This window comes from Phascolarctos cinereus, unplaced genomic scaffold, assembly GCF_003287225.1.
Source record: "Phascolarctos cinereus isolate Bilbo 61053 unplaced genomic scaffold, phaCin_HiC Scaffold_726;HRSCAF=1367, whole genome shotgun sequence".
Classification (NCBI taxonomy): domain Eukaryota; kingdom Metazoa; phylum Chordata; class Mammalia; order Diprotodontia; family Phascolarctidae; genus Phascolarctos; species Phascolarctos cinereus.
Window position 1 is genome coordinate 335,425,998 of NW_027556098.1, and position 11,464 is coordinate 335,437,461.

The 11,464-nt window shown below is 38.5% G+C and overlaps 3 non-coding genes across 3 annotated transcripts; 1 reads left to right on the top strand and 2 right to left on the bottom strand.

The window, feature by feature from the left end:
• Nucleotides 1–6,604: 6,604 nt before the first annotated feature.
• On the bottom strand, nt 6,605–6,677 carry TRNAR-CCU (transfer RNA arginine (anticodon CCU)). Its single transcript has one exon. It is a non-coding gene; the product is annotated as a tRNA-Arg (tRNA).
• Nucleotides 6,678–6,920: 243 nt separating this feature from the next.
• TRNAR-CCU (transfer RNA arginine (anticodon CCU)) lies at nt 6,921–6,993 on the top strand. The gene has a single exon. It is a non-coding gene; the product is annotated as a tRNA-Arg (tRNA).
• Nucleotides 6,994–8,664: 1,671 nt separating this feature from the next.
• On the bottom strand, nt 8,665–8,737 carry TRNAR-CCU (transfer RNA arginine (anticodon CCU)). Its single transcript has one exon. It is a non-coding gene; the product is annotated as a tRNA-Arg (tRNA).
• Nucleotides 8,738–11,464: the final 2,727 nt, after the last annotated feature.

Below are 11,464 nucleotides of genomic sequence, written 5' to 3' on the forward strand. Positions count from 1 at the left end.
CTCTAACCTAGTATTCTACCCACATTTCTAAACCTATCTTTCTCCTTTCCCTCATGATTTTAGTCAGAATAGTTCGAATTTTCCCCCCACTGCTGTCTAACTTCAAAACGTAGTGCTTCTGCTTCGATATTCAGCTTTACTCAATAGCCACAGTTCTCACTGAAGACTTTTATATAATTTCCTGCATTACAGATGATGGCATTTAAGGGAGACAACGTGAATGAAAATGCATTTATTAATTGCAGAGAGTTATATTAATGAGATATCTTTGCCTATGTGCTGACATGCATAGTTGGATCAGATTAAGCAGAAAATTTGGTGTGGCTAATTCACAACTCGTAGCAGAGCCCTGAGAACAATAGCTCTTCTACTTTGCACAGTGTTAAGGCAAGCCTCTGCAGAAAGGGAGTCACCTAATATTTCGGTTTTTAGCCGCAACCATGTTCAAGTAAACTTGGCTCGAGACTCACTTCTCAGTTTTGTCAATGCCTTGGATTGTCTTTTAGCAATTAATTATCCTCTAAGATTTAATTTTTAATCCCAAAGTGAGGAAATGAAATTTTCCTCTAAGGCATTAAATTATGTCAAACAAATTGGAGAAATCCAATAGAAACGTTGACTGTCCCAGTAATTTATAAATGATAGCTGCAGAGGCAGGAGACATATCAAATGCAAATACTGTGCCTACTGGTTCCAAACAATGGTGTGTTCTTGCAGCAAAATTTTTATCATTTACTTTTTTTTTTTTAAAGAATATTCTAAGTTGCCCTCAAAATTGTGACCCAAGCATTAACATTGTATTTGGGTGGAATAAAAGTTTGTTCAAAATGCTGCACATTGATAGCAAAAGCATAGAATTTATTTATTTAAGATTTTCTATATACTAATTATGAAAAGCAGCAGGTCTAGATGAGAGGTCCAGATAAAGAGTTGGTCCTACCATCTTCTTCTATATAGTCATCTTGGCATCCTTAGCATGCAGACTCTAGGTATCTCCATATTGTCTGTCTGTCTGTCTGTCTATCTATCTCTATCCATCTATCTAGCTATCTCTAAGGTTTTGATTTTGAAAGGAAATAGTTGTCTATATAAATGGTGGTAAAGGACAGGAAGTGATTTTCTTTTTTTCCTTTTTTCTTTTTAATTTATGGAGTAAAATAAGCATTTCCATAACAAAATATAGTACAATAGATGATTGCAAATGAAACTGCAAATCTATTATGTATAACTTGCTATTCCTTTTAAAAGTATAATAAAGTTATCATATTTTTCCCCTTTTTTTCCTTCTCTTTGTCCTGCCCTAGAGATAGCTACAATTAGACACACACACACATACACACTATATACATATATATGTATATATGTAAATTTATTCTGTGCATCTATTTACCAGTTCTTTCTCTGAATGAAGATAGCATCTTTATATGTCCTTTTATAGTTATTTTGGGTATTAATAGTAGTCAAAATGACTTATGTACTCAAAGTCATTAAGATAATATTGCTATTACTGTATACAATGTTTTCTTGGTTCTGCTCATTTCACTCTTCATTATTTCATGCAAGTCTTTCCATGACTTTCTAAGATCAGTGAGTTCATCATTTCTTATAGCGCAATAGTAATCCATCACAATCATATACAACTTGTTCAGCCATTCCCCAACTGATGGGCATCCTTACAGTTTCCAGTTCTTTGTTATCATAAAGAGAGCTGCTATAAAAACATTTTAGAACATATAGGTTCTTTTCCTTTTCCACTAATCATCTTTGGAAATAGACCTAATAGTGGTACTGCTGAATTAAAGGCAGTTTAATAACTCTTTGGGTATAATTCCAGATTGCTCTTCAAAATGTTTGGATCAGTTCACAATTCCACTAACAATGAATTGCTGTCCCAATTTTCCCACATTCCCTCCAACATTTATCATTTTCCCCTTAAGTCATTTTAGCCAATCTGGTATAAAATGATTTCTTAAGATTTTTTAAATTTGTATTTCTCTAATCCATAATGATTTAGAGCATTTTTTCATATGACTATAAATTGTTTTGAGGAATTGATTTTCTGACTCAGTTTAAAATATAAGTGATATGCTCTTGACAAGGGACTAGAATATATCTTTTTAAAATAAAATATAATATTAATATATTTTGCTTTTATACTGCATACATTTCTTCAAAGAATTTTTTTAATGAAAAGCGGAAGAAGAGAAACAATAAGTAAACCCATCAATATATCAAAAATAATCACCTGATAATATATGTAATATTCTACACTAATGGCCCTCTAACCCATGCAAAACCACTCATTATGGAGAAACACATGTTATAGCATAGAAATAATAATGATGCCTAGTATTTATAAAATAAACAGAGAAGAGGGTGGAAATATTTTTTATGGTCTCCAATATCTGTATACCAATGTACAGGATATGGATAATAGATCAAATGAACTAAATTTTTTAACATGAGGTGGTGAATACAGGCTAAAAACTTCCAAAAAGCCTTAGTAAATGGGACTTAGAATGAGAATTTGAAGAGTATATTAACATCAGTCAGAACTATATATAAAAATAGCAAAACATTTAACAAACAAAGAATAATAAAGTAACAAAGAAAAATCAAGTAGTATTATCATTCTTAGCTACCCAATCATTTTCCTCCAAGATTCCCGTGACAATAAGGAAGGGAATCTTCTCCCAGAAAACTCATGCTGTTAAGTGAGAAAAAGTTGGATCAAAGCTGCAGTGCCTCTCCCAGCTCCATCTCCCAGCAATCATGTGTGCCTCTGAGTTTCTTGTCCCCACCTCTTGCAGCTTCCTTGGTTGAGTTCCAGAGGTTATCTGAATGCTGCACCCCTCTTAACTTCCATAGCTTCTGTTCAAGTCTGTCTACAACTCAGTTTCTATAGCTGTTGTTCCCCTCTGCCTCCAAAACAGATCTTTGATACTTTTCACCAAGCTGCTGCTGCTATCTGCAGACGCTATCATCAGCTATTGTCCATCTTCTTCAGGTGTTATTTCCCTTTTGGGGGGAAGTTGAGTCGGGTTAACCAGCCTTAAGAGATCATCAATACATTTTAAACTTCCTTGTTAGTCAAGTTAATAGTACCAAGCTGGCACATAAAAGAACTCTTTGGTGACTGTTACTACCCATCTTACTAGTCCCTTCCCACACCACCCCCCCAACCAAAGCTCTCCAGTCCTTACTTCCAGTAGGGTAAGGAAGAATAAGTTTAGTTCGTATCTTCCGTGACTCAGTGGGTGAACTATCCCTTCCCACCCCCCCATCCCACCCACCCCTTTCCCTACCAGCTATGCTCTGTAATTCTCTACTGAGTTTTCTTGAGGGTAGAGATAAACTTGTATATTACTTTTCGTTGATCCTTTTAAATTCCCATTGTGTCCCCTAGAAGCTAGCTCATGAGCTTTGGAGTTTTCCTTGAAGCTCTGGAAAGTCTCAAGGAGACATTTAGCATTACTGAAAGGAGATAGGTTGCACTGGGAACTTTGCTTTGCATTCTTGTTGTCACAGCAAAAAGTACCAGTCTCCTTTACATTTATAAGAAGCAGATTTAATAGAAGAAGCAGTAGGAAGGGTGGGAGGAATAACACAGTATGTTCTAGTAGACATATTTCTGAATGGAAAACCATGAACCCTAGGACAGAAGCATAATGGAGAGCATTTAGCTGAGAGAAACAAAGAAGATATAATTGTTTGACCTAGATGATGTCTTCTCAATTTCACTTCTGTCTTGTTTAGTTAAATCTTATTTTGTTGTTGTTCAGTTGTGTCTGACTCTTCATGACCCCATTTGAGATTCTCTTGGCAAAGACACTGGGTGGTTTCCCATTTCCTCATCCAGCTCATTTTACAGATGAGGCAAAAGGGGGTTAAGTGACTTGCCCAGGGTCACACAGCTAGTAAGTGTCTGAGGTTGAGCTTAGGTCTTTCTGACTGGAGGCCCAGTGTTCTATTCATTGCCCCATCGTCCTGCCCTAAATCCTATTTAGATTTCTGATAAAGAAAATAACAAGTTGACCCTGGTTCAAATCCCAAAAGCATTTATTGGGGACCCAGAAAAACATAAGCTCACAGTAAAACATCAAGCTCGTCTAATAATGGAAAATAATTGTTTTTAAAATGATCTCACAGTAAAATAACAAGTAGACCAATCCATTGGTGTTAGAATGATACTTACTATTCAGGTTAAATATTATAAGGTAAGAGCTGTCACATGTTTGGACTGATAGTCTCTTTCTTGGGTGATATTTAGCTGAAAAATTGTGTATCATATATACACCAGCAGCAGCAGCACTGATATTAAAACTTATGTCCTAGTGTGCTAAACCCTGGGGATCTGAAGAAAGGCAAAAACAGTCCCTGCCCTAGAGAAGGTAGAATGCAAGCAACTACTGTATGTACATACAAAATACATAATGTATATATGGCACACATGTACACACATGACACATACATAGCAAATATGTATTTATATGTGTGTGCATATAGATACATATCTAGAGATGCAGATCTGGCAAATTGGAGGTCACTATTTCTTAAAAGAGTGCCATGCTATCAACAACCACATTAAAAATACCCCAAATCAGTAATAGTAAGAGGAATGCAAATTAAAACAATTAACACTCTCACAGACATCAGATTGGCCCAGATGCTATAAAAGGGGAAAAAAATGATAATTGTTGGAAGAGCAGTCACACTAATATATTGTTGATTGAACTGTCAGTTGGTTCAGCTGGTATAGAAAACAATTTGGAACTATGCCGTCAAAGTCAGTAAATTGTATATGCACACCCAAAAAAGGTCAAAGAAATAGGGAAAGAATCCATATCTACAAAATTATCTGTAGCAACACTTTTTTGTGTGGCAAAGAATTGGAAACTAAGGTGATCCCTATCAATTGAAAGATGTTTGAACAAATTATGGTATATTAATGTATTGGAATATTATTGTGCTATGAGAAAAGAGGCAGATACAGAGAAAATTTGGAAAGTATATGAACTGATGCAGAGTAAAGTTAGCAGAAACAGAGGAGCTATTTATACAATGGCTACAGCATTTTAAAGAAAAAGAATTGTGAAAGACTTTGATCAATGCAATATCTAACCAGGACTAGATAGGATAGGACCCATGATGAAGCATGTTTTCGTGACAGAGAAGTGATGGACAGAAATCACATCTCTCTGAAGGATGAGACGGACATTTTTGTGGCAGCCAATGTGTAGATGTGCTTTATTTGCATGTATTTTTGTTTGTTTTCTTTTTTATAAATTAGTGGAAGTGAGGGAAGCTTGTGATAGTGATGGGGGAAAAAAGAGGAAAGGATTAATTTAATTTTTTAATTAAAAATGCTCATTACAAGATTCATCCTCATTTTATTTATATTTTATAGAATAAGGAATGAAGTCTAATTTGCTAGTGTACAAGGGAATAGCTGATCTGCAAAGAATTAGATGTATGAGAATGGGCAACTAGAAGAATAATAATGTGTTTTACTTATATACAGTAACTAAGAAATAGCCTCTGTCTGATTAGCAAAATGTTTCAAAGCCTGTACTGCCTGATAATTGTCTTGTTTGGGAAATGGTCTTTTAAAAAAGTGCTTGGAAATACAAATTTTCCAAGTATTAAAGACAAGACAATTATAATTACTAAAGGGTTTAAACAACTGTATCAATTGATTATAATTCAGATTGTAGTTTCAAAATAACTGCTCATCAGCCTCAGAGACAGTTTCCAGTTCTTCATTGCAGCTGCTACTATTCTGATGATCGATCTGCTTATTTTTGTCTTATGTAGAGTGAGTTCTTCCAGAAATGGAGATTTCCAACTTAGATGAGAAAGGTAACCAGTAAGAGATGCTAGAGAACAATGAAAATACTCTTGATGTGAATGTGATAGATGTAACCCGATAGTCTTCTTCACATATCTCTTTAATTTGACTTTCTGTTCCCCCTTCTAGCTCTTGTAAAGTATCGAGTTTCTCTGGGCATCCTGGATAGTTCTAATTAGATTCTAAACCTCTAGCGCTTTCTTTGCAGTGATTCGGAGCTACGTTCTGCATTCAAAGTGGCAGGAGAGACAGCGCTCAGCTCAGTTACCAGGAAAGCCGCTGCGACACGCTAGCTCCATGCTCTCGATCCGCCATCTCAGATGCCTCATTGAAGCATTAAAAAAAAAAAATACCTGAAGAGAACAGAAGGAAATTCAGAGGGAGACAAAGACAGGCAGCACAGCTTTGAAGCTAATGTGCTGAATTCATTACATACTTAAAAAAACACAAACACAAAATGGACGTAACACATTTGCGGCGTCATATTCACTCCTCTTTTTGTTTTTTTTTGTATACGGAAATGTTCATATATATTGATGTTTATTAAGCTCAGAATAAGAAAAAATAAAAATTCTAAAACTCAAAAAAGGAAGACTCCTTACTGCTGTTAACTTCCATTTGCAAGGTAACGAATCAGGAAATTATAATCAGTAGTGCACTTGACCAAGTTTTCAGCTAACTTTACAATTTAGTAAACTCAGTAATCACTTGATCGATTTTTGTACGTATTTTCCAGACTGGACTCTCAAAATCTTCTACCCCAGGTGGGACTCGAACCCACAATCCCTGGCTTAGGAGGCCAGTGCCTTATCCATTAGGCCACTGGGGCGCTTGCTTAAACAGTTACATGGATCAGAGAACATGGTTTTTCTAGCTGTGTTCTATTACTACTTATGGGATGTTGGATAAATTCCTTCTTTTACGCTTGAGTTTCTTAAATTGTAAAAGGAAAGAATAGGATTAGATGAAGACTTCTATCATTTTTGAATCCTATAGTACATAGAAAACAAAACTAGACAGAACCAGAAAGGAGATGACAGAATTGAATACTACATATTACGAAGTAAGCATGGCCCCAGTGGCCTAATGGATAAGGCATTGGCCTCCTAAGCCAGGGATTGTGGGTTCAAGTCCCACCTGGGGTGACTTGCTTTTGACACAACGAGAACACATAAACTTTAGAAAACTTACTAATATATCAGTTTAGACTTGTTATGGATAGAGAGTTGTTAAAGATATGAATAAAACCCCTATGTCACTATGCAGTAGCTAAGAACGTAATTAGTGCCTTTCAAACTATACCCCTCCTTAAGCAAAAGCTGGGTATTTACTTGGGTCTATTGCAGGGAGTATGCTTGATCAGGAGGAGAAATAGGATTCAAGAGTCTTTGGCATTCAGATTCTATGACTCTCCAGTCAGTGAATAAACATTTATTAAGCACCTACTGTGTTCCAGGCATTGCGCTGAGCAAAAGAGCTTACATTCTAAATGGTAGAGACAAGAAGCCAACCGATATGTACAGCACAAACTATATACTGGATAAATAGCAAATAATCAACAGAGGGAAGGCACTAGAATCATATAGAAGGTGGGATTTTAGCTGGGACTTGAAGGAAGCCAAGAGGTGGAGATGCATTACATCTAGACTGGCTTTAGAACTGCGGCTACTAGCTCTATTTTCTGTCAATAGGCTAGTGCCAGGGGTGGGGAACCTGAGGCCTCGAGGTCACACGTGGCTCTCTTTGTCCTCAAGTGCGGCCCCTTTAACTGAATCCAAACTAGAAGTTCCCCACGCCTGCTCTCGTCCTTCAGCCTAGATTACAGCGGTGATTTCTAGTTTACCCCAATTTAGACTGGTCTGCTGTTTGAGATCAGTCCTAGGAGAGTTTTAAAATTTTTTTCCCCTGGAGCTTTTTTGATGGATTATTCTTAATTGTCCTCAGGGCCATGACTATATATCCTTTGTTCTGCAGGTAAATTGCCCAGGTAGGTCTGGATCGATCTCTTCCCCCTCCCCCCACCCTAGACACTTCCTGCTTCGGGGTGAAGATCCTGAGTGGATCTTGCTGTGTTCTTTTAGGTGCTCTGCTTTTAACAAAACGACATTGGCTAATTCTTCTTCAAGCCCTCGTGGCTTTGCTCGAAGGAGCTACTGGAGGGTACACTCCCTACCTAGTTACTTGGCTCCAAGCAGCTTACCCAATTCACTAATGAAACTAATAATTCCCTCCAGTGATTGAGACTCTTCCTATGGGAGAAAAAGAAATGGCTCAGGAAATAAATAGAAATAGAAAATCATCCGTGGCTAGTTCTAGTACGTCCATTGTAAAACATCGCTAGCCAAGTTGCCAATCTCCTGTCCACACGTTACTTCAGGACTTTCATCTCTGGGGAGTGTGCCTGGTCCAGACAAAGGTAGCTTTCGTGGCCTCACGTTTATTGGGACCCACCAGTGCTTCTAAGTTACCCTCCACCTAACTGAAAATTTACTGAAAGCAGCTTCTTCGCGTTGGGCTACTTTAAGAATTTTATTCTGGAGCTCCGGCAGGCATCTAACGAGCCCCTATGGGCTGAAATGTCGGCCATATCAAAACTCTCGGCATCACCTGTTGCTTTTAGGCTGACTCGAGGTCCTATATTTCAGAATCCGCTCTCGTCTGTCAGATTAACACATTATGTAGTCATTTGGCATATAGAATTAGCTTTACTAGAAATGCCTTACTTTCTAAGGAAATGTGGTGGCAATTCTAATTGCTCATTGCCGGCAATGAACACATTTTGAATCTGGGCATCTTTCTGCTAGTCAAAAGTTACTCACCCCAGATGGGACTTGAACCCACAATCCCTGGCTTAGGAGGCCAATGCCTTATCCATTAGGCCACTGGGGCTGCCGTACGTTCTAAGTAGCAGTCAGCCCCACCCTACTATTTCCTTGCTGGAACTAATTAGCTTTGTTTTCTCCTTAGATGACTTGCTTTCTTGTCTGTCTTTCTTCCTCCGCAGAATGAGGGTTAAAGCAGGGTTAAAAAAGGATCTCTCAGAGTGATTAGAAACAAGGTACTGCGTTGGTTGGGTTAAAGCCTAGGCCGCACTTCTTCCACAGTTTAGCTTGTTCAGAGCCAGCATGCAGCCATTAATTGTGCGTTTTCAGTATTTTAGAAACGAGTTATTCCTCTCCCTGAGTCTGACAAAACACCGTAACGCGCTTCTTCACCAGACATCATGCAGATTCCCACCCCAATTCCACTGCACCGCGGCTGATACAAGGCAGCGGCTCCCAAAGGGTGTACGGAGCGCTGTAAGAAATTTACGCATTTGTAAATGCTTCCGCCAGTCTACAGTGAATTGTGTGGAATTCATGTCTTCGAGCCTATGCTCATGCGCATGCGCATGCGCAAGCCTCCCGCCTGGTCTGAGATGAACACTGAAAAGATATTGTGTCCCGAAACCACTGCTCTAAGGGTCTGGGATGCTTATCCTCTTGCATCCTCAGTGAGGCACTGCCAACACCTCAGTCTGGAGTTCCTAAGAGAAAGGAGTCTTATTGTAAAGCTCAACAACTGTCCTTCCTTCCTCTTCTACAATCTCAAAATTGGGAAAGGACTTCTACATATGAATGTAGTGGAAAGAAAAACGTACGGGAAGACCCAGCAATTTTCTTCGCCCCCAAGAGTTTGCTTTTGATCCTGAGGCTGGGGATCCGCTTCCCTCTCCTACACAAAATACATGGAGTTGTTGCTCTGTGCTGCAGAGGTGGTTCTGTGGCGCGCAGTGGCATAAAAAGAGGAAAAGTGGACCAGGAAGGGTGGACCCCGAAGGGGGCGGGATCGGTTCCTTGAAGTAGTGACTGTAGTGAGTTTTGCAGCTGTGTGAAAGAGAAACCCTATGAATGCAAGATGGAATTGAGGGAGAGGGCAAGTGAAAGCAATCTATCCTCCTAAGTCTGGAAAAAACGTCTCTCCATGTTTGTCGTTCTAAATATCCCCTCTTGATCAGATTCCTTTTAATTTCCTCTGATGCCTTACATTTTGGGTAAGGGAAGCTTATTTATTTTGAGAGAGAAAAGTCTTCTCCCAAATAGGTTAGGGTTTTAAATATAGTAATTTCATCTAACTTTTTCCAGCGTATTTTACTTCCCCCCCCCTTCAAAGACGTTTAATTTTAGGGGATTGAAATACATTCAGGCGAGGCCTATATTCACACTAACATGGTAGTTCTGTGGGTGGCAAGCATGACTGCATTGGCTGGAGTACCAGCCCTGGAGTCAGGAATTAAGTATGTCAAGCCCGTCTCAGACAAACACTGGATGTGGGGACACCAACTCGAAAGTCACTAAATCTTCCCGATTGTGCTGCAGGCCCTCTTCTCTCCAGCAGCTCTAAGATTGTTACAGAAAGTTGCCAGGGCGCCTTAGCAAAATAAACCACCAAACCAAAGGCAATTAACGAATCAACCAATCAGACACCTTCCCCCCCCCCCCCCCCCGTAGTGCGGTGCTTAGTTTGGTCCTAGAAATTCTGGAGATTGTGTGTAAAGTCTGAATGGCTTTGAGAACTTGATTCTTGCGAGTAGTATTAAAAAATGAATTGAAATCTCAATTTCTCACAAATTTTGCGCTGGTTTCTCTGAAATATTTGTTTGTTATTATTGGCTGAAGAACAAGTGGAATTTCTTATATGCATTGTAATTAGAGGTGCATTCCTCCCCAGGGAGATAGGGGAAAACACTTTGACTTCAGAGTTAAAGGACTTACTTCTAACCTTTAGTTGGGCTCTATCATGTGTCTGTAGTATATCTATAGGTGTATCTATAGTATAATTGAATGCTACAGACATAGGCCCCTCCAGTATTTTAATAGATGCTTAAAATTTTGGGCCGAGGACTAAACTATGTTTGGAAGGAACAATAGTACTATTTTCTTTTAAGAAGGGCAGATCTAGGGGCAGGTAGGTGGTGCAGTGCATAGAGCACCAGCCCTGGAGTCAGGAGGAGTGAGTTCAAATTTGGCTTCAAATACTTGACATTTACTAGCTGTGTGACCCTGGGCAAGTCATTTAACCCCATTGCCTAGCCAAAAAGAAAAGGGTGAATCGGCTTCATTTTATATATGTATATATTATTTATATGAGTATGTATGAAGTTATACTTCTACATATATTTATGTATACATATGCATATATTACTATATTGCATAAATGCATATATTTATTTATATGCATATGTATAGACTTATATGGATGCTAAGATTAACTTATTCTATTTATTAATTCCTCCCATTTTACTTCCTCTCCTTCCCCCAAGAAACGAATACATACACCATAAACAGTAGCACTGGGTTATCACAAATTGCATAGTTATACATCCATACATAATATAAATATGTAAAGATATTTGACTCCTTTGTCTTGACTAGAGGAGAACATTTTTTAACTGAATCAAACACCCACAAATGACTATGAACAGGGTCTGTGTAGCTCCTTGAATCAATCAAAAGCAAATGAGAGACTAAGCAATTTGTGGGAAAAAAAAAGGAAAAAAAGAAGAGACATCTGAGAAGGGGGGGGGGTGGAGAGGAGGAGGAAGAGATTCTGAGCGTTTGGATTTGAGAGGCTGGA